The 24,989-nt window shown below is 34.6% G+C and overlaps 1 protein-coding gene across 3 annotated transcripts in view; it reads right to left on the bottom strand.

The window, feature by feature from the left end:
* Positions 1–21,450, bottom strand: part of LOC118199145 (polyamine-transporting ATPase 13A3-like) — a 173,608-nt gene extending 152,158 nt beyond the window's left edge. For all 3 annotated transcript variants that reach the window (XM_085825867.1, XM_085825863.1, XM_085825856.1), the window contains exon 1: positions 21,044–21,450. The gene's annotated coding sequence lies outside the window, so the exon portion shown is untranslated. The remainder of the gene's footprint in view (positions 1–21,043) is intronic.
* Positions 21,451–24,989: the final 3,539 nt, after the last annotated feature.

Here is a 24,989-nt window from a genome sequence, read left to right as displayed (position 1 = left end):
TCCATTTTTCCTCCCAGGAGTTCCGATTTCTTTTCTCCTACATCTACCATATGCATTCGACGAAATCCCAACATGCCATTTTTATTTTTAGAATGAAGCAATTTTTGTATAATTCCTGTTTTAGCGGCTATGGTGACTTAAAGAATGCTTTCAGAAATACTTTGAAGACTGTGGCAAAACAGTTTTATCTGCTGAAATCAAATGCTTAAGGAATAGCTGCGCAGGAATTGGATGCTTAACTTCCGTAGCATAATCAAATCACTAAAAGCAAGAAGTATAAAGAAAAACTGATGGAGTAATTTTAGATATTTATCTTGCCAAGTATCTTGCGCAAGTTTAACAAAGCTTAAAACTTAGTAAACGACTCCTGTATCTTTCGCAAATAATTTCAAAAGTCAATATTACATAAAGCAATCATCAACTGATGATATGCAACTGGAAACTATCGGCAATTTCTTCATCAACGGCGGATATATAAAAACTTGTTGCTTAGAAACAATGCTTAGATCTGGTTGAAAATCAAACTGCAGTATTTAATTTTCAATATAATTTTTTACTTTGTTTTTACATATTATATGCATATTTTGTTATTTTTTCTGGCTTTTGTTTAAAAATGCTTATTTTTATTCAATATTTTTTGACATAAATGTTTTTTCAAAAGTTGATTGCAATATTTTATGTATTTTTAAAATAAAAATGCCTTATTAATTTAAATTTGAATTACTTTATAAGATCTTTTAAGGCTGTAATAACTGTGGCCCTTTAATAATTTTTAATTTAGTTTTTCAACACGAAAATGTTACTTCACATTCATAAACAAAATAAACTAAAGACTGTTGGAGACTAAATTTTCTCGCAAATTATTTTCATGGGTCGAGGTAGTATGACATATTTGAAAGCTCAATGAAATCAAATAAAAATTTTACTTGCATATCATAAAAACTTAAGTATCCTCACCTTCTGTTTGAATTTTGGTCACCTCCAGTTTTTTAATTAGCCTGTTACTCAGGTTTTAGGTTTTCATAGAATTAAATTAAATTAGATTTTCAGAGGGAAAAATCCATTAATCACACACACACACACACACATATATACAGTATATATACAGGGTGCCCACAAAAGTCCGGTACCACCCGTTTAACTGCCGAACGACTGCAGCTATATTTATAAAATTAGAAAAGTGGCTATGCTCTTCTTCAGGTATGTCAAACTCATAGGTACACTTGGGCCAAACAAACAAGGTTTAACTTTAGGCGGGCCGCAAAAAAAAAAAAAAAAAAAATCAATATTCATAGAAACGTACATTTATTTCGAATAATACAATAATAAACATATATATATATTTATATAGAAAAGAACAATAAGAATTTAATGTTTACGTCCTGATACTTGACATCTCTTCTCTGCTATTATCTTTCCTATTTCGGGAGAAATTTTGTTTGCAGTGATAACTTTCAACGCTGACCCAAGGTGAGCATCATTAATACGTTTCTAATAGGAGACTTATTACCTTTCATGACTGAAAATAACTGCTCGCACCGATAAGTGTTACCAAACAATAGGAAATAATTTCATATGCGAATTTTCGAGTATTTTCAAACCTGGCTGTTAAATATTTGTAAAATTCAGGCACGCCCACTTCAATGAATTTTGGTTTCAAATTTGAGTTGCATTGAATCTCGATCACCTCCATTTGCATATGGCTGGGTACTGAGTCAATACTTATTGAGAAAATCGAAGAAAACAAAAAAAAAATTGTCTTCGAGGGAACTAAAATCATTAAACCTCGTTTCAAATTCAGTTGTTAAATTTGCAAATTTTTCTGCGTATTTTTGATACGAACAAATATCATCTAAACTTGATTTATTCATGCTGCACGTCGGGAAGTGCGTCAAATCTTCATTTTTAAGATGTTTTTCCCAAAGAAATAGTTGACATTTGAATGCTTTAATTATGTCAACCATGTTCGTAATGATATGATCTTTGCCTTGTAACGATAAATTTAAATCGGTAAAGTGTTTGGTTATATCAACCAAGAAAGATAAATCTTGTATCCATATGGGATCGTAAAACAAACTTACGTCTTGATTTTTCGTTTTTAAAAACTGACATATTTCTTCTTTCAAATCCCAGAATTGTTTGAGAATCTTGGAGCAAGATAATCAACGTACCTCGGTACAGTAGGACAAACCCGAATATTCACTATCTAACTCACTTAAGAAAGCAGTGAATTGACGCTGATTTAAACCTCGAGATCTTATAAAATTTATAACTTTTTTAATATATGACAAAACATTCTCCATATTTATTACTTTCGTGCATAGAGCTTCTTGATGTATAATACAATGCATATGATGAATGTTTGAACCGTGAATTTCACTAAGTTTTTTTCTTAGTAATGCTACGAAGCCCTTGTTTTTCCCGGTCATTGATGGAGCGCCATCTGTAGCTACAGAATTTAATTTTGCCAAAGGTAGATTGTATTTCTGCAGAAGTCCAAAAACACAAGTAAATATATCTTCTCCTGTGGTAGTACCAGGCATCGGTATTAGTTCCAGTAATTCCTCAAAAATGTTAAAATTCTTGTCACAAGAACGAAGAAACACTGCTAATTGAGCTTTACCACTAATGTCCGTGCTCTCGTCACAGACAATGGAGAAACTTTCGAAACTAGATGATTTTGCTTTGATCTGATCACTTAAATTCGCGGCTAAATCAGCAACTCTTTCCGCAACTGTATTTCGAGAGAATGAAATGGATTGAAAAGCCTTCACATTTCCAGGACAAACAATCTCTCCAGCTTTCATTAGGCATTCCTTGATGAAATCACCGTCAGTAAAAGGCTTCGAATGTTTAGCTATCAACTCGGACAAGACGTAGCTTGCATGTACCGCCGCTTCACTTTCTTGCAATACTTCACTAAACATGGACTGTTGCTTTTTCACTCCTAACTTGAGCTCTTTCAACTTTTCTTCTCTCATTAATCCTTCGTAATTGTTATATTTCGATTTGTGTTGTTCGTAATGACGTTTAATATTATATAACTTTGGTACATTAATAGTATTATTATATATCAAGCAGATTATTTTATCTTTTATTTCACAGCAAAAATATTCTAATTCCCATTTTACTTGGAATATTCTATGTTCGTCAGCGATTTTTCGTTTAATTTTACTACCACTTGGTTTTGATATAGACATACTGAATACAAAGGGCTGGAATAAACACGGTTAACGTTAAAAAGTTAACAAAAATTTATTCTTTCCACAAGAGATAAATCAAAATGCTGAAATATTTCTTCAAAAATATTCTAACAATATCACAAAATGTCAAACGTTTAGCAAAAATCAATTCAAAACAGAGAAACTAATTCTATCTCACAGCGAAATCACTACAAATCAATCACAGAATTAAGTAAACAAACAGTTCGCTAGAACTACAGCTACTACTGAGATGAGTTGTTTGTTCTCGGCTTTTATAAGCTTTATAATTAATTTCTCGAATATACTGGAAACATGTATAAATATCTGGATTTTTGTGGATGGCAACAGCAATTACGAGATGTTTATTTATTAGGTATTAAATGCACGAGCTGCTCTATTTTTAACCTTCCAACGCAGCTGTCTTTTCAAAAATCGTCTGCGTTGCTAAGGCAACATGAAGCAAATCTAATTACAATTCTAAATAAAAAAAAAACTAAATAAATAAATAACTATGAAATCCGTAACAATATGAATTAAGTAATAATTAATAATAAAGCAAAGTGCATGCACATGCATGCACCAATATGTCGTACAAAACTATGATTGGAAAACTGAGACCATGAGTTCGCCACATTCGGCTATGGGGGGATGCGTACAAGTTCTGAGTGCACGTGTCCCCCAAAACCCGAAGGTAGCTGAACGCAAGCTACTCACACGCATTTGTAATTTAAGTAGTGTGTGTGTCAGCTCGCTATGAGTAATCTAACAACACTGAATAAATTATCGTTAATTACTTAGCAGTAAACATTTCATTTTTTTCTTCGTCGATATGTTATTTTATTATTATATATTATTATTTGCCGATATATTGGCCGGGCCGCAAAAATATTTGTTGTGGGCCGCATGCGACCCGCGGGCCGCGAGTTTGACATCCTTGCTCTACTTGATGAGATAGCTTACAGCGCCACCTGCGAGAAAACGGCAGAGTTAGCCTCCCTATCTCGAAAACGATACGAGATAAGAAGAAAAAGTGATTTACAAAGTTGTAGAGTATCTTCGATTTAGTACGAGTAGATACCTTGTGGATATGAATGCTTAAAACGGAATGCTGAAAATGCACATTTGTTCCTTCGCGATTTCTGAAACTGTGACTTCACGAAACTTGAACGAAAGGAAAAAATATTATCTTTCGGATAAAAGACATGCCGATTTCGAGGCACAGTGATGTCGCTAGTAATTCACAGTCGAGAGGACTGTGGTTCAAACCCCGAGAGGTGCATACTTGTACTGACTGTCTTGTACTGATTGAAACAGAGTAAACAACACCAGATCGTGCACAATCGTGTCACAAAACGCGTCAACTCAACGAAACTTGAGCTTGGTGTGCGAATTTGTGCATTATACAAAAAGTGTCAGAAACGTTACACCTGTTCACCTAAGCCAGCTATAAAAGAGATATTTCCTCGTGGTTATATGCTTCAGCTCATGGTCATGGAGAGATTTTCAAAAAATGATTGTTATGAGATGGTTCGACTTACGGTGAATGTCAGCCCAAAGCACGATCGGCAACGTTTTCCTGCAGTCCCGCATCCTTCATACAAAACCATCGTACAGGTTGTGAGACGTTTGAGGGAGATAGGCTGCGTGATCAGCTGACTTCGATTCGGCAAACCAGCTAAGGTAGAATGAAAAATGTAACCGGAAGATGTCGCATGCGGCCCCCCATATCCAAACAGCAACACAAGAGAGATAAGTAAAAACAGTGGCTTCTCAAAAACTCACTTTTGGAAATTCCTAAATGAGTTAGGTACTCATCTATACCGACTAACACCTAATCAGGCATTACTGGACGGGATGTCGAAAGACGTTTCGCATGGTGCTATTTCGTTATAAACCAGATAGAGGTCCAGCCAACATTCTTAGCAGGTAATAGTGTGGACGGATGAGGTGGATTTTTGCGAAATGAAATGTACAGTAAAAAGAACACCCATTACTGGGCTCTCGAAAATCTATCGTGTTCTGCTGACATTTGACAGACGGGTGTTGCCGGACTTTAGTGTTCACCCTGTATATGTATATATATATATATATATATATATATATATACATATTAAGCCTTATATATTATCGACGCTTTCCTGTTTTCTTTGAAAGCTATTTTCTGTTGAGGAAAAAAAGTCAGTTATAAATCTCTTTTTATCCCACAACTAAAATCAAGATATCGAAACTTATGTGAGATAATTTTTAATATCCGCTTCCTAACTGGTGGAAAACCAATGTCATTGAATTTAGATATTTTAAAGGCTAAGTTAGATTAGGTTATTTGAGTCTGGAAAAACACACGAGGGCTATCTGCCTAAGCGTAGGGGTGTTTAGGTATTTAAAAAAGGCCAGCTGCTAACTTAACATTTAAATATCAAAATGATAAAAATGCTTTTCCATCAAAAAAAAATCTAGTCTTAAAAACAAATCTTATTGCAATAATTCTGGTCGCTAAAGCAAAATCAGGTCTTTTAAAGATAACTCAGAAATATGTTTAGATCTAACATGTATGAATTCAGAAAGTGGATTCAAAACATTATTGAGGTTGCTAGATACTATTATTAGAGTGAAAGAAGCTTCAGAAAACTTAAAATAAGAATACCTGATGTGGACACCACATGATTCCTTGCACGGCCAGTTAAACTACGCACATTGTATCCTGAACCTCATTTAAACTTAATTCCTAGAATTTTATTAGAGATATATTTCTCATTCAATCATTTGAGTTCTCACTTTACGGCAAGGCAAAAATACATAGAAACACAAAATATCTTAATTAAAAATTGTAAAATATAGAAAAACCTAAAACACCAAATATAGTTAAAAGCAGTCAAAGGAACATTTTAAATTAGTCAAAATTAGAGTTTGTAAGCAAAAACAAGCAATTCAGCCAACAGACAAGAAAAAAATCCGTGAACAAAACTGAAAGTCCACCTTTGGTTCCACTGGGTAAAAAGACACTGAAGTTGATGCATCAACTGGCTTGATTCACTGATCAACTAAGAGTTTCAACTGTAAACAAATGGCGCCTTGTTAGGCCTAGCGCCAATTAAAGTTTTGAATTGTTTATAGTTCTACAAGTATTGCATGCAGATTAACTAAAGGCATAAAATCCCTAGCCGGAATATAAAAGTCAATCTTTTTTTTTTTTTTTTTTTTTTTTTAAAGACAAAATTTACCAACATATAAGAATCAAAACCCTGAGCTCACTGAGCCGGATAAGAGTACATATATATACATATAAAACTTATATATAGATATATAGGTAAACATTCAGCATTTTAATTAATCGTAAAAATTGCCAAATACTTCCGCATAAGCTGCAATGTGATAAAATAATAATTTTTTTACTAATGAATTATTTAGTATATCATCTCCTTTGATAAAGATATAGTGAAAATTCTATTGAGATGAAGTAACTTATAAGCATATTTAAAAATGAATCTTGAAAAAATGTTTAAGTGGAAATATCCAACATGAATCTTGAAAAATTTTTAAAATGGAAGCATCCAACATGAATCAAGAATAAATTGAAAATGGAGACTTTTAAAAAGGCAGAATTAAAACTAAAAATGTAATCAATAAAAAAGTAATTATCGTCACTGCCCGTACATATTTTGTGTTGCCGATTGCAACAAAAAAGTGAATTCATAACATGTTATAGCAGTCCCACACACAAAATTTCAACATTGTACGGCTAATCGTTTTTCAATTATGGGAGATGCATACATACGCAATGCAGACGTCACCAAAAAAGGTCCCTTCTGCACTCATAATCTTCTGCACCCTAAGTGCAGACGTCACCAAAAAATATCTCTTCTGCACCCATTTTAAATCCATTTTACAAATCATTTTGCTAAAACAGGTTAATTACAATTTTAGTAAAACGTAATTACGATTTTTGCTAAAAACGTAATTAATAGATTTACGTAATCCACTTGGGACAAAAGAGTCCTCTATTCTGTCCGTGCAAACAGATATCATGCATAAAAAAAAAAAAAAAAAAAAAAAACTTTCAAATGGATTTGAGAGCGTTCCAAATGGATACTTTCGTTGAAATATGACACCCGAAATTTTTCGTGATTACAATGCTTCCTTTTCTTCGTACAAGGAAGTAAAAAATACACAAAATCTTATTTGGGCGCAAAAGGACTTTCCGATTTTACTCTTTCCTCCACAAAACATTAATTATATTATTAGGTACATTTTGAAAAAAAAAAATATTGTTGATTTTACTTCATTGAAAGCTTGAATGGTTAATGCTATACTTTTTATATTACTTAAATGTTACTTGCTATTCACTAAAAAGTATTTTCAACATTTTCATCTAAAATTTATAAATTACTGCACATATTAATGCTTTGAATACATAAAGTTATAATTACAAATATTATAATAGTTTGGGTATGATTTAATATAGTTAATTTTGCTGAATATAATTATTTATTTACCTGTTTGCCTCATGTGAAAAGTATTTTTGCATGGGTCTGTTAACCAGACGTAATTTATTGTCTCACGCTACTCGCCGTTCCCACAAATCTTTATATTATTGCATTATGGCAATTGCGAGTCTTTTCAGATTGTTGTTCTTTCTGGCTGTTTCCGTTGAAAGCAACTGGTTACTGCATTTTCTCGCAGTGTGCAACTCAAATACTGAACTAAAATCCTATGTGTGCAGTTTTACGGCCTCATAATCATTCTGATATGCAGTCGCCCACCAGCCAGCCGAGCTGTTAAGTCGCTGAATACTGGTTGTTCGTTCCAAGGCTCGAATCCCGCGAGCGCGTTTGCTGCATGGGCGTTTTCGTGTTTTTCCTCATGTGTAATGTGTATACGAGCCAGTTTCCCTTGAAAAAAACCCTCCACGAAGGCATCCCTTACTTTAGGCAGATAGCCCTCGAGGCTTTGCTGTAATCGCATAAATCGAATCTGATAGCAATCGCCCGTACTGCAACTGTAGATATGAGCTCGGGCTCGTGATTCTTATTCAAAATGAGAAAAACAATGTTTCAGATTTAATAGACCATTCGCCATTTCCCTTTACAGTGTACAGTAACACTTTGAGCCTTTTTCAAACATTCAGCCATATTTCTGGCTCACCTTTATAAACATCCACGTAAATAGTATATATATTAACGTATATAAACCCCAAGGTATGCATAAATACAAGATTTGTTTGATGTGCTTAAAATTATTAAAATTTTACTAAAATCGCGTAGCATTTTCATCTGCATAAAGCAATGCGCAAAAGTAAATTTCTGTTTTAATGAAACTTTTAAATGATTCAAATGCAAGAAATGAAGGTCAAAAGTAATGCATAAAAGAAAACTTAACTTCCTCGATTGCAAATTGTACTGCGGATCAGTTCTGAAGCAATAACTTTAGGTGGCACTCCTACTTACAACCGCAGTATTTTATGTCATATCATGTGCTTAATATCTGAGTAGATGCGTTTATCTTTCTTTGCTATGAGATATCATCGAGTACTAAAATTCATTTATTTGCTTAATATTTCGGTAAAACAAGTTTCATCTCTATTCTGTTTTTTCTTATTTAACAACAATGCTTACAAAATTGCAGCATTTATCTTTTGTCTTACGTAACTAAACATTTTTCGAATGATTGTGATTTATATGACGAATGCTATCCAAACACACCTCAAGGAAGTTGAATTTCACTTAGACTGAAATTTCCTTGAATGTTCACAAAGCCCTTGCAACATACAAGGATTGAATCTGATTGTAGTAAAAAGGAAATGCTTAGCAAACGTGCAGATATAATCTGCTAACGCTCGAGCAGGCTACAGCATTTTACTCTAAAATTATTTATTTTCACGCAAGCTAAAATTACAGGATTCTTCGAAATGTTCAATGAAAAAAATCAAAATTAGGTTTTTTAACTAGTAATCTGATAACTGAACCGAAATGGATTGCAGCAAGAAGGAAATTGCTTAGCAAATGAACAAATATAATTTGTTAACTCACGCACAGGTAAAAACACAGCAATTTATAGCAAAAGTTTCAAATCTCATGCACATATAAAGCTGCAGTGGGCTTCAAGAAAGATCTAAATTAACATTTTTACTAATAATATGATAAATTTCTAATAATCCGAAATAGAAAATGAAGCTTAAAGTAGATACAAGGCATTGGTAAATTACTGATTAGTGCCTAGGCAATATGAGATTTTGCGATTCGTAGCGTCAGTAACTGATAATTATCTGAAACAGAGATGGATTTTAAAATATTGATTTAAAGCAGAGTTGAACTGCAATTTGAATCATTAAGAATCGTTAAGAATATAGGGGACAACCAGCCGAGAATAACATTGTGTTCCCTGCGTTTTACTTTTTTATAAATACCAAGTTTCAGATCTCAAAACTCTATTATATAACTAATAAAGGATGGAATTCTGTAATTTTTCTGAATATAATTTGAATATATAATATATCTTCTCTTCCTCTCATTTGAAATCTAGAATAGCTGTACCACACAGATATTTGATTAAACTTATGAAAATAAGCTAATTAGAAACGCGTTTAAATTTATTTTGAATTTTGTAATGCACGTTTTAAGGCACAGCATAAAAATTGCAAAAATAATATTATTTAACAGGTTAGTAATCCAAGTTCTAGAATAGCGTCATGAACAACCAACATCGGCACTCAGATAGGACATTCCCACTTAGCACCTCCTGAATCTCCAGAGTATCAATGATGTAGAACGATAACAAAATCATGCAAATTTGAAATCGTGAATATCTGTCAGCGATCAAAACCAGGTTTCCGTAATATAATCCATGTTCTAGAATAAGCATCATGGTCTACCCGCGTCGGCGCTTATGTACCAATTTCTTACACAGCACCTGGTGAAATCTCCAAAATATCATTGATATTATAGAATGGTAACAAAATCATGCAAATTTTAAATCATGAACGTCTATCAGCAACCAGCACGAGCTTTCTATGATGTAATCCAAGTTTTAGAATAGCATCATCGTCTGTCTACGTTCGGTGCTTACAAATGACATTCCCACACAGCATCTGGTGAAACTCCAGAGTATCAATGATGTTACAGAACAGTAACAAAATTATTTAAAACTTTAAACCGTTAGTCAAGATCACACTGCTACAGTTAATGAAAGACACAAGAAATAACTTTAGCATTTTTCTTATGGTACTCTGATCATGTCGTAGCTGAATAGCTACAGCCAAGGTTTATCATTTCATGAGTACTCAGGTTTGAATTAGATACTTCCATGTACAAAGGCTAATCCTTCACTTGAATTAACCGTCCAAAATATATCTCATTATTAAAATTGTAATTTTCACGCTTAAACCTTTTAAACCCCGTCTTGACGATTTGGTGGAAATTTGGTGGTCGTGTGTGCTTAATGCATGATATAATTAAAGAAAATAAGAGTAGACAATCTCCTATAACAAAAGAATATATTAAGTACTAAATTACAATTTAAATTACATTGCAGAGATCAACACAGAGCTCGGAACACAGTTCATGCTACCTTCGCGTACAGTTGTGTGACGAGAAGTCTAAGTGAGTAAAGATGTCGCTTTGCTGCTCCGATTAAGAACTGGATTTTACACGTGGCGCCATCTCATGAATAGAAGTTGAAGTATCTGTCGGAACGCCACAGTACTCCCCCCCAAGTACCATCGGTACGTTATAAGTACTTTGGGTTAAATTTAACCTTTCTTCCAGATCTGGTAGTTTTAGGTTGCTCTTTAACGGGATGTAAGCTTTCTTCCGGGAGTGATGTTGATGAGGAAATTGTTGGATCTTGCATTAGAAATGCTGGTTTGAGACGATCGATTCCAATCACGGATTGTTTGCCATTGCAGATGATGGTGAAATGTTTCGGTGTTCGTTTGACAACTTTGAATGGACCATCATATGAAGGTGTTAAAGTTGGCTTAATTGCATCGTTGCGCACGAATACGTGCGAAGATGTCTCAAGCGCAGGATGTACAAAATAGCTTGGCTGGTTATGCGAAGATGCTGGGGTTGGCGAGATATTGCTCATGGTCTCACGTAAACGTTGAAGGAATGTTGGAGGGTCGATAACTGGAGTAGATTCTGGGTGAAAGAATTCACCTGGCAGACGGAGGGTTGCACCATATAACATTTCAGCACAAGTGCTACCAATGTCTTCTTTGAATGCTGTGCGAAGACCAAGTAAGACTAGGGGTAAGGCTTCTGTCCAGTGTGTGCTACTGTGGCACTTCAGACCTTGTTTGAGAGATCGGTGAAAGCGTTCCACCATCCCATTTCCAGATAGATGGTATGGTGTTGTGCGAATATGGCGAATGCCAAGAAGAGAGGTGAGGGATGCGAACAAGTGACATTGAAATTGTCGGCCTTGGTCAGTAGTGATGGTGGTGGGCATGCCAAATCTTGAAAGCCACTGGGAGATGAATGCTCGAGCTACAGTTTCAGCGGATATATTTTCAATAGGAATGGCTTCAGGCCATCTTGTGTACCGATCAATACAAGTGAGGAGGTAAGTGTAACCATTTGAAGGAGGCAATGGGCCAACCAAGTCTAAGTGTAAATGATCAAAGCGTCTTGCTGGAAGGTTAAATTGTTGAATGGGACTGTGAGTGTGACGGGATACTTTACACCGTTGACATCTAATACATGAACGAGTCCATTCTGTGATGTCTTGATTCATCGCTGGTCAGACAAATCTGTCTGCGATCAGCTTTTTGGTGGCACGGATTCCAGGATGTGCCAAATTGTGCAAGGCATTAAACACTTCACGTCTAAAATTGACTGGAATATAGGGACGTATTCTATTGTTCTTTATGTCACAGTAAATTTTAAGCGTTGGATCAATGTGCAGCGGTTGTAACTGAAGGGAGGTTTGTGGATTTGAGATTAGGTTCTTGAGTTCCTCATCATACAATTGAGCTTTTGCAATTTCAGAGAAATCTGGGGTAGTGAGGTTGATATTGTTTACCCGAGACAAGGCATCAGCGACACAATTATCAGTACCTGAGACATATCTGATATCTGTACTAAACTGGGCGATGAAATCCAGATGTCGAAGCTGACGAGGAGAACATGAGTCAGAGTTTTTTCTAAAAGTGAAGGTTAATGGTCGATGATCGGTGAAAATGATGAAATCGTGTCCTTCCAAGTTGTGCCGGAAGTATTTAACAGCACAGTACACAGCAAGTAGCTCTCTGTCATATGTGCTGTATTTCCTTTCTGCAGTAGTAAGTTTTCTGGAGAAGAATGCCATTGGGGAAAGTCCTTTAGTGGTATGGGCTTGAAGCACTGCTCCTATGGCCGTGTCAGATGCATCTACCATTATAGAGAGCTGATCACTAGGTGAGTGATAAGAAAGTGTGGCTGCATTTGCCAGATCGTGTTTGCATTGCACGAATGCTGCAGATGCAGATTCAGTCCAAGGGACAGCTCGTTGATCTTTTTTTTTTTTTTTTTTTTTTTTTTTTTTTTTGCTATTCTTCAGAAACTCATGTAGGCAGGCTTGTGTTTTTGCGGCATTTGGCAGAAAGCGTCGGTAGAAATTTAACATTGCTAGAAAATGCTTCAGTTCAGAGATGGTTTTGGGCTGAGGTAGGTCGTTAATTGCTTTGACTCTTTCCGGTAAAGGTTTAACTCCGTTCTGGGTGATAAGACATCCAAGAAAGGAAACTGAGGGTTGACCAAGTACACATTTGGATGGATTTAGTTTTAATCCATGATCTTTAAGGCGAGTGAAAATCTGACGCAGATGTTGAAAATGTTCTTCCGCATCTGTAGATGCAACCAGGATATCATCAAAATATGGGATGCAGAAATCGAGACCAGACAGTACTCGGTGTATGAAACGCTGAAATGTTTGGCCAGCATTGCGAAGGCCAAATGGCATATATAAGTACTCAAAGAGACCAAATGGTGTAGTCACTGCGGTCTTGGGCACATCTTCAGCATGCACTGGGATCTGATGATATGCTCTGGCAAGATCGAGGGTAGAAAATATGTTTGTTCCATGAAAAAGATGGGTACAGTCTTGGATATGTGGGACTGGATATCTGTCAGGGACTGTGATGGCATTAAGTCGACGATAATCTCCACAAGGCCGCCAGTCACCATTAGACTTTTTAACCATGTGAAGTGGACTGGCCCATGGACTTTTAGATGGGCGAATGGTTCCCTGTGCTAGCATGAATTCAAATTCTTTGCGAGCAGCTTTTAGCATCTCTGGAGAAAGACGACGAGGCTTGGAAAATACAGGTGGGCCATGTGTTTCAATGTGATGATACACTTCTGGCTGATGAGTATGCTGCCCTGATTTGGATGGGTTTAAAATGTCAGGGAATTCTGCTAATAACCGATGAAACCGTGTGCTGCCCGATAAAACACTTATGTTGGTAGGTACGTTTGATACGTGAGAAGCTTGGCCCTGTGATGTCAGCTGAGTTGTAGCATCAATTAAGCAATTATTCTTGACATCCACTAGAAGGTGGAAATGTGTCAAGAAGTCGACACCAATAATTGCTTGAGTTACATCCGCAATAATAAAAGGCCAGTTGAAAGTCCGGCGCAAGTTTAAATCAAGTGTCAATAGTTTGGTGCCGTAGGTTGCAATTTGGGTACCATTGGCTGCATACAGTACAAGTTTATTAAGTTGGTGAGCATTTGTTTTAGTTCTCGGGAGCACTGATATGTCAGCTCCAGTATCTACTAGAAAACATAACTGAGTTGAACGATCAGCCAGTACTATTCTGTCGATGTGGCGGACATTCTGTTGGCCAGCAGAAGACCGCCCATTTAGTTTCCCGCTTGTACAAAAGTGCATGGAGGGGCACACTTGCGAGCCAAAATTCATATGATAAAAACATATGCCACTTGTGGGTTCTTTGTACTGCGTTCTAGTATTATGACGAGATTGACTCCTGCTTCGGGCACGAAATTTATTACGTGGGCCCTGATTTGATCGATTGTATCTCCGTGAAGCATGAAGACTTGTAGAGAGTTCAGATACTTTTTTGGTCAATTCAGCCACTTTTTGTTCGAGGGATGAACTGGAAGGTGCAGCATTAGCAGCACTGACATAAGCTGGAGTAACAAGTTCATTAATTTTGTCAGCCATTGCTGCTAAACGGGTTAGATCTTCATTGGAAGCAGCGAGAATTATTTGTATGTTATTAGGGAGACGCGAAAGCCATAGTGACTTCAACAAGTCGGCACTAAAATGGCTTTCTGCCAGATCACGCATTCGTGACAGCAAGTATGAAGGTCGCTGATCTCCAAGTTCAAGTCCTTGTAGTAAAGTACGTATTTTTGAAGATTCACTTTCTGAATAGATTTCAATGAGCCGCTGTTTCAGTTTGGAGTATTTATCACAATCAGGTGGTTTGAGAATTAAGTCATGCACTGAATTCAGAATATCAGACTCAATTGCTGCAACTACGTGGTTGAATTTTGTAGAATCCTCACTAATGCGAGCGATAGAAAATTGTGCTTCGATCTGAGCGAACCACAATGAAGGATTATTTTTCCAGAAGGGCGGTGGCTTCACCGCAACGCGTGTGATTTGTGGCTCTGGTGGAATATCGTCGGGCATACTGATAGATAATTTTCACTTTAATTAATAAACACTTAACAGCACAAATATTGTAGCAAGATGATACACTATTGATATTTTGCCATAACAATAAATATTTTAACCATGCATAAAAAATTTACGTAATGATACACACACAAATAATACAGGGTCAGCAATTACACACACAAATAATATTTTACCGAAATGCATTTGAAAAGAAACCCTTATTTGAGAAAAAAAAATGATGCGTTCATTTTGTATTGCGCACACACAAAATCACCACTTCACACTGCTAAGGCACTTTCGAAGGAAAAAGGAAATCACTCCTGTAGCACGTGGGAAAGAAATTCACTACTTTCGAACACTGAGGGAAGAATTTTGCCGTAGCACGTTGCAGAAAAATTACTAATGTAGCACATTTAGCGAAAATCACTGTTGTAGCACATTTGTCGTTGAATGATCGAAGAATTATTGCATGACTGGCGAAGTCAGTGGAACGGAACAGATCACATTGATGATTTGCTGAAGCTCCTTGCGATGATATGCACGACTTTGAAAAAACACAAGCAATATATATCAATACATCTAGAAATAATTGAAGGGGTACGTTGTAGCATACGTTTAATGTCCATATTCGTTGTTATTTTTAGTCAGTTCTTCAGAATGCCTTGGATGCACGTGGCTTAGGGTCGTTGAAAATCCATTGTCCGTAGCGTGCTCAGTCAAAAGGTCACCACTTTTGGTGGTCGTGTGTGCTTAATGCATGATATAATTAAAGAAAATAAGAGTAGACAATCTCCTATAACAAAAGAATATATTAAGTACTAAATTACAATTTAAATTACATTGCAGAGATCAACACAGAGCTCGGAACACAGTTCATGCTACCTTCGCGTACAGTTGTGTGACGAGAAGTCTAAGTGAGTAAAGATGTCGCTTTGCTGCTCCGATTAAGAACTGGATTTTACACGTGGCGCCATCTCAATAGAAGTTGAAGTATCTGTCGGAACGCCACAGAAATATAGTGAATCCAAATTGTATCGGTACTTAAGCCTCTTGGCTTAAGTATTGATACAATTTGGGAACCTTCATACCTACCCGAAATCACAATACATCACACAGCGCAGTACGCGTTTTTTAGCTTCAAAATACTGTATCGTAATTAAGGCGATTTGAAATTTCAGAAGGTTATAGTTTAGTCCCCGCTTTAAATATAACCAAGATCAAAAGTTCAAGAACCTGAATAGGAGACATAATCCAGATTCTTCTTGAAAACCTGATGAAATTTTGCTCTTAAGCTTTTCATCAAACGGACAGAAGTTTTGAGCTCCAAGAAAAGGGAGAAAACAGAAGTTGTAAGATTAGGTGTACACAACTTTGCATCTTTGAGAACTGCTGATATGAGTAAAGCAAACGATGCATGGAAAAGTTATCTTTACGTCTGTCGCTCATTGCTCAAACAGTTAACACTGAATTCAAAGTAAATAAAAGCTTCCTGATGGAAAAAATGTAAAATATTTTCTCTCATTTAGAACTTATTTCATTAAAACGTTCTTGTTTTTTAAAATGATAACGACTCTTACATTGACTATTATGTATAGGCTCGATACAATTTTCTGACTCGTCCAATAAAATTTAAAAAAAGCTTTTTAGCAATAAATTTTCATATTACGAGCATTCAATACACATTTTTCGTAATTTATTAGTCATTTGCCTTCAATTTATTACTTCCATATGCAATAGCTGGCTTTCTGCTTCACTTGCGCTGTATACTAACTTGAGAAATCCATTTTAAAAGATTTACATTGTAATACACGAATTCTTTGTTAGAAGACATTCAAAAAAGTTTGGCTGATAAAGATTTCTCGGGTAAAATAGCTTTTATTGTAATGCATCGATGGACTCTGTAAAGTTAGATAAAAGCTAATTCTTAAAACATGTTAAAGGAAAATGTTTTTTTTTTTTACTATTTTACGAGTTGAATATATTACTGCATTTCCGTACTATTAAAACCATTAACACGAAGCTTTGTAATTTTTGACTTTGAATTCTTAGAAGCTAATCAATCAGTTTTAGTTTTTAACAAAATAAATATTTTTTAAATTAAGTATTTTATGTATCGAAATAATAAGAAATATTTTATATTGCATATTGTTGCTGAATATCCGTCCCCCAAACGAAATGCTTGAAAATCAATTTTAGAGTGAAATAAATAAAATATACAGCCTTATTATTTAAAAACGTACATTGTTATCAACCATTTTACCGTTGAAAAAATAATAAATGTACGGATTACATAAGTTTAAGCAATTTGTCTTACTGAAATAAACAAAATGAGGCATATTTTGTTAAATAATTAAAATACAGTTTAGAGTATTATTACTTTTATTTCTATTAGTAATATTTCCCCCAAAAATACTGAGGCTAAATTGAGCTTAACAGGAATTTATTTTAATTATAAATAAAACTTATGTATTACACATTCTCAAAATTTCTGACCATTTTTAAATGTCAGATATATTAATATAAGTAAATCATATTTAAAATTATTATTTATATATTAAAATAAATTTCTTTAATTTTAACATTCCTTTTTAAATTTTTTAACGCTTTCTTGTGACATAATATTTAATTAAAGTTTGCTCAAGATAGGGCTTTTGACAATAAGGATGTATGCATTTGTTTCTAAAGCAAATAAAAGAGAATCCCAGATGAGTAAGACATCCAAGTTTTGAATCAAAATCCAGTGTAACTTCATGAACCAAATCTTCTTATCCGCTTTTCTTTCATTTGAGACAAGATACATTCCAGCTCACTTTCGGTCTGCTCACTATTTCTTCATATTATTACTTAAGGCAATCATACTTTTTAATCTTTTCTATCTCTTTATTACTTAAAGTAGCGATGCCATCACAAAAAACATACTTTTCAACAAGAACTCGAATCTGAGACCTCTTGGTCAACACTGCTCTACCAGCTGAATTATGGAAGGCTATGACTACTTACCGCCCCTAAAATAAATTTCGTACATGAGTGCTTTTTTTTCTTAACTTAATGAAAAGACTGAGATAGAGAGAAAAAACAAATTAAATTTGCCTTTTTTTATTTAATGTTTTAAAATGTTTTAGTTATGAGAAGTAGGCTATAAGGTTATAGTTAATTTACGTGTCCTTGGCTACTAGAACTTTAAGGAAGTGTCTAGTCGCTATTCGCTGGTCTTCTTACACCTATAAAATATAAGTCCAAAGATGGTGTTGCGCCACTTATGGCAAGTAAATTACCTCAGTTAATACTTTGTTTGAAAAAGAGTAGCAACGCCTCGGTTTATCGTGAGACTGTTATTAGAACAGTAGTTTTTAAAAATTTTTGAAAAGAAATGAGTTTGTAATGAAGCGATTTGTTGTAAAATAATTGAAACAAAATGTTTATGTCTCTAAAGAAACTTCTTGTCTGTTAATTCAAGCGAGCCATCTCATTAATCTGATTTAATGAGTATCCTTAGTCTAAAGTAACCGACATTTTTGGTGCCCAACGTGGGGCTAACTACTGTTCTAATCATTCATTGAAAGAAAGATTTCAAAGAGTATTTGGGATTTTTGCGTTCATCAATTCCTAAAAAAACTGGACCAATTTAAACTTGGAGACATCGTCTTGATTGGTAGAGAGGATAAAAAACGAATTCACTGGTTATTAGCAAGGGTGATTGAACTCTTTCCTGGGACAGACGGGCGTACAAGACTAGTGAAACTGAAAACTTGTAAAGGAATTGAATAGGTCTTTACTCAGACCTATTCAAAGGCTGTACCCATTAGAAGTTACCGAACATTCGAATAATGTGAACATTAACTTGAAATAGACATTTTATATTTTGAATATTTCAGGTATTTTAGAAAGTTTACATTTTTATTTTCTTCATGTTTATATTTTGTTAAGTTTTCTCCCAAAGGTTCTAAAACTCAAGTGGGGGGGAATGTTGTGCCACTTATGGTAAGTAAATTAATTACCTCAGCTAATACTTTGAAAAAGTGTAGCAACGCCTCGGTTTATCGCGAGACTGTGATGGGAACTGTAGTTTTTAATAGTTAAGCGACTAATTGAACAAGAACACGTAGTCAACAAACATGCAGGAACATCCATTCTTCTAACAAGTTTACGAGAGAGATTTTGGATCATAAAGGGTCGGAAAACTATTCGCTCCATCATTAAAGACTGTGTCACCTGTAAAAGACGAAAAACGAAGAATCTTGAATTGCCATTTCCCCATTTGCCTCCAGATCGCACTACATTATCAGCTTTGTTTGAAGTGTGCGGTGTGGACTTGACCGGACATTTAATAACTAAGTCAAATGAAAAAGTTTGGATTGTCCTCTTCTCCCGTGCTGTATATAGGACTGTCCACTTAGAACTAATACCTTCTCTTAGTACAAATGCTTTCATTCAAGGATTGCGAAGATTTATCGCGAGAATAGGTAGAATATCCCTTCTATACTCAAAATGGAACTAATTTCACAGGCTTAAACTCCTCCTTAAAACAGCTTGATTGGACAAAACTTCAAAGAGAATTTGAAGTTATTCAAATCAAATGGAAGCCCACCATCTGCCCCATGGTGGGGAGGATTTTGGGAAAGACTAATCGGAATACTTAAAAGATCTCCTCAGAAAAACCTTAGGACGTTCATCTCTGACTTACGAAGAATTCTTGACTCTCGGGAGTGTGAATCAATTATAAACAATATATGTTTGACATACGTATCAGAAGAACCAGATTTAAGAATTTTGACACCATCTTCATTCCTTCAAGAGAAAGAAGGGTTAAAATACCCTTTTATTCACTCCAAGAAATACTAACAGACAGCCCCCTCGGGCCTTTCAGGCTCGATAACTAACCGATAAAGATAACTAACCGAGTTGGTCCGGGATTACACCTCTCCGAAGAATACTAACAGCCACGTTAGACTACAACCGTACGTGGTAAGACAGGCTTATGGCTGCGACGTAGCCCGAAGGCAGAACACGCTGTACTGAGAACTTCTGAGCTATTCTACGGAACTGGTTGAACTTTTCGTTAAATACTGGTTCTTTTTCTTTTACATAACGCGACACTAAAATTTCATTCTGGCAGGGTGTTGTTGCAGGTGGAAAACAAGAATTTAAAGGAAAGGAATTCAAAATTAAAAATAACTATTAGACTTCACACATAATCATAAGCGCACACATATTTTTTCCAGATTTTTTTACACTGTATTTTATTTATATGCAAAATACAGTGGACATTTTTTCCACTGTGTTTGCATACATGCAATATATTTCGCTACATTCTTAAAATTATAATAAAAAAAATCTACCGATTAAGGTGCGAAACATAAAAGAAAGAAAAGCATAGGAAAACACTTTTTCTTTTTTCATACTGCATAACAATCAAATGTTTAAGATACAAAGTGCAAGTACAAAGCTTTTCGTTTGATTATACCTAAAATGTTAAAGATTCCATTGCTCGAAAATGTTGATAAACTGAAATTTATAGCCGCAGAAATAAACTGTAGCACCTAGCTACAGTTTATTTCTGCGGCAATGATTTTCGACGATGTATGCAAAACTGTATTTTTTATTTTCTTCATTTTTAGTAACATTGATTAAACTGGTTTATTCTTGGAAGTTCTTGGAAATTCATATTATATTCATTGTAAATTTTCTTCTTAGACTTTTACAATGCATGATATCTTTCTATTAAAGCTGCATATTAATAATATGCAGCTTTAATAGAAAGAGATCATGTATTGTAATGTAATATTCTGTCTTCGAGTAAGAACTCAAAGGCTAAAATAGGAATGAGTTTTAAAAAACAATAAATTAAAGAAAAACAGTAAATATTAATACCATCCTAATAAACGCTTCTTAATATTAGAAACTACTTTAAGGAGTAATTCTTATATACAATAAAGAAATATATTCATGTAATTTAATTACAATTGAAACAAACATTGAAAGTTCAAATGATGTCCACTTCCTGTACAACATACATAAATCTCCTAAATCACACATCTAAGAGTTGTCACATACTTTACGATAATTTCATTTATAACAATTTCAAAGTAAAGACGTAAGACATGAAAGTAAATTTGACTGTTAAATATAGTCTGAATATTTAAAAAGAAAGTATATTTAGAGCAGGATGCTATGAAACGCTTCCTATCATCTAGGAAGTTTAAACAAGTAGTACTTACCTGTTAATCAGTATTCCTCGTCACCACACACTTAGTCGAGAATCCACAGGAAGAAGGAATGATAGTAAAGCCAATCAGTTGTTCAGCGGAATCATTAATGAACCGTAATCCAAGATAGTACTCCTTGACCTTAAGGCACCGAAGACAATTTGAAGATGTCTACCGCCTTATCAGGCAGTGATTCGTGCAAAAAAATGGATGAGAATGCAGCTGGGTAGATGCACTTCTTTCTGAAAGGAAAAAGCAGGAAATGTTCACTTATCGGGCTTCGCAAGAGTTTGCTGTTTTCACTACCCGGATTAAATCTTTTCTTATCACGTGATACACATCTCAAAATGGCAGATAATAAAGTGAATACGAAATTGGATAGAAAGAATTTTTCTTTACAAAAAATGTTATCGTTTAAAATTTTGTATTTTCTTTTCGGTAACTAAGTGCAATGCAGATGGGCACATACACGCATATTCATGATCCCACGCAACATGCCTCTCTCACGCGCACAGACGCAACACATCTATAAAGTTTTAGGACTAATTTTACTGCATAATCGAATTTCAAGGGGAAAAAAACCTTGATTACTGTTTAGATTGTTACGTACATTTCTTCCAATGCCTTGCATCTCTTGGCACATTTACATATCACTTTCGGATCTTTCGCGGAAGTCTGTCTCCGAAATATTGTTTAGTTCTTTTGTTACGCTTTTTCTTAATTTCAGGAGTGCTCTGAAAATCGTATAAGAAAGAATTTCCTGAACACTGGTAGTGTGTGTTCCAACCTGTGTTCGATTCCACGCGAGCGGGCTAGCTGCATGGGCGTTTTCGTGGTTTTTATCAAAAATGTGTAACGTACATACGAGACAGTTTCCATTGGAATGACCTCCCTCCCTTTAAGCAAATAGCCTAGTGGGCTTTGCGATAATCAACTAAACCAAAACAAACAAAGAATGAATTTCAGTTTAACCAAAAAAATAGGCATTATATCACAAATCTTGCGAACGAGGGGTATGATTAAAAGAGTTCCACTTTTTTTTTCCTTTTCAATTTTAACCATTGTTTAATTGTTAGACGGAAGCTTTACACCTCGCTGTTCAGCCTTCCGATTTTAATACGAAATTTCAGCTCTATAAAATGAAACAAACTATAAAAAATGGATTTAAATGTTCTTTCTGCTAGCACACAGTGTAACTATTTCAGTATCATCATAGTAGTTATCTGAGTCTCTGAAATTCTTCAAAAGTTTATTGCGAAAGTTCTGTAAATGCTCTGAGCTCATATGATCTTGGATTCTAGATGAAATATTGAACAGTTTTTATTGTTATATTTTCTCTGATGTTATTGGGTTGAATAGTCTTTAATGCTATAGTTTTACTAATGTCATACTAATCTCATTACTGAATTTTTGGACTCTTTAAAATCAGAAAATTGAATATATAAGCAAAAAGCAACAATAGTTCAAGATAAAGCAACGAGTATTGTTTTTCATATTTTATAGAACTTTTTATCAAAAATGAATCATTAATAACCTTGTAACTGTTTTAATATTTTAACGGCCATTAACGCATTTATTCATCATTAAAAAGCATTTTTCATCCTTTTACGCAAATAAGGTTATAAATCCTTTCTCCAATGCCTTATCAAAACAAACATTGAAATTTTTATTTAGTGGTCTCTCATTTCATCTTAAACTAATTTATAAAGATGCATGTAGGCTAGACATAAAAAGAAAAGGATATTACTTCTTTTGTTTGCTTTAACAGATCACTCATTACGAATCGGAAGACTGAAAAATGGAATCTTATTTCAAGCTGAGGCTTCTATAAAGCATTCAATAAAACAATATTTTAATAACAGTGACTTGGGTCTTCTAACATGATTACGGGCGAATCTTTGATTTGTAACGAATAAGAAGAAATTACGAAAGACGAATAAATATTTCGAATGAAACCCCAAAACTAACATTCTGCCTTTTTATAAATTCTAGCTAACAATCAGAAGACCCAGATGTTCTGTCTTCAAGTTTCATTCAAAAGCAATTTAGAATCATTAGAAGGACTAAAAATAGATTTTTAACCAACTAACTCACAGTTTTTTCAAGTTGATCGCACAAAACGAGCTCAACGAAGTATTGAAAAATGCGTTAAAAAGTAAGAACTAGGCTTTCTTTTTAAAGAGATATAGAATTTCTTTAACAAGCCTATTCTTTAGCAAGTATATTAGATACTTATGACATAAAAACAAACATAAAAATTAGAATGAAAAGATATAAAAATACTCTGTTAAACATAATACATCTATTAGGCATAACAATTCCAGGCATTATTTAATGAATTATGTAAACCGCATACTATCAACGACAGATATACCTTTTATGTTGATAGTAATCTTGCGTCAACATAGCTTTAAGTTATTCAAGAATTACCTTAACGCGTTAAGTGACAAGCTTGTTTCGATTTCCTTTCCGCTTAGCCCACGGCATCTCATTCTACCAAATGCTGGTGGCAGAAGATCAGTGTAGAATTTGATAGAACGTAGATCTGATAGACGAATATATTTGTTGTTAAGTTGTATATCGACATCGAATAAGTTGTATATCGCCGGGAGAAAAAAAAAAGAAAAGAAAAAAAAAAAAAACGATGCGACTTTAATTGAAAGTCTACTTACTGTCAGTCACTGGTGATTTAAAAGGCGCTTAACAGTTACGTTATACTCGTAATGTGTAATATAATTCTAAATGTTACTTTAAGTTATTTCCGAAAACAGAAATTATATATAAAACAGACCCTTGAGTATCTAACCCTGATAATATAAATTATACATTAATTTTAATTATATCGGGTTTGCAAGTTATGGGTTAATTTTTTAATGTGAAATAAAACTCATTTTTTTAAATGAACTTTAGTCAGTCAAATATTTTCCATGTTTTTCGATGATCTTTTGCCATCTTTTTAGTAACTTCATGATTCCACGCTCACAGAAGGCTCTGTTTTCGGAATGATTTTCTGGTTTTAATCAGCAAAAAACCCAACCAAGTGGGATTTGGGATCGCTATTATTGAAATTTTTACCATTTAAGAAGTTTTTTTAAACTTCGAAATAAATTATAATCCGATGATGCAAGGTCGGGGCTATGCACGGAATGGGAGATCACTTCCAAATCAAGCTCCAATAATTTCGTACGTGTTCGTAAAGATGTATCGTGGTGGAACACGATTCTTTTGCGATTTGCCAGTCCTGGACTGTAACATCTGAGTTGATCGTTTAGTTACTTGGAAGCAGGTGAAAATACGCAACACCTTTATAATGCCAATATAAACCAATAGACATCATGATGTTTTTTTGGTGGAATTTAAAATTCCATATGATTTGTGTTGGTTCATCATGCTTGGACCACGATTTTTTTCGATTAATGTTATTGCATACGATCCATTTTTATCACCAGTGATAATCTGTTTCAAAAAGTTGTCAATTGCATTACTTTTGAAATGTGTATTGCAGATACTGGTTCATTAAGTTACGTGAACTGCTTTCAACTCATGCGGGACCAAAATATCTAGCTTCTTAACGACTCCAAGATGTCATATATGATTTTTACCGTTGTATGCGATACATTAAACCTTTTTGCAAACTCTCGCGCAGTTATATGATGATTCAATTCAACTGTGGCTTAAATTTTGTCATCATCAACTTCAGAAAGGCGGCCAGAACATTTGTCATCTCCAAGCAAAAAAATCTCCAGAACAAAATTTTTTAAGCCAGTTCTGATGCGTGAGTTCTGTTAATCAATAAACATCATAAACTTCACGTATCTCCTTGTGAGCCTCAGCCGCTTTCTTGCCTTTGCGAAAATAAAAAAGTAAAATATGTCCAAAATGTTTATTTTTGCAATCCATGTTAAAACTGACCTTAAATTAGCAGTTGCAAACAAAATTACACAGAAACTGCTTCTAT

The sequence above is a fragment of the Stegodyphus dumicola genome, chromosome 1, assembly GCF_044657685.1.
Source record: "Stegodyphus dumicola isolate Sdum_Otavi_A_Nest chromosome 1, ASM4465768v1".
Taxonomy (NCBI): domain Eukaryota; kingdom Metazoa; phylum Arthropoda; class Arachnida; order Araneae; family Eresidae; genus Stegodyphus; species Stegodyphus dumicola.
This window is presented reverse-complemented; position numbering and strand designations above follow the sequence as displayed.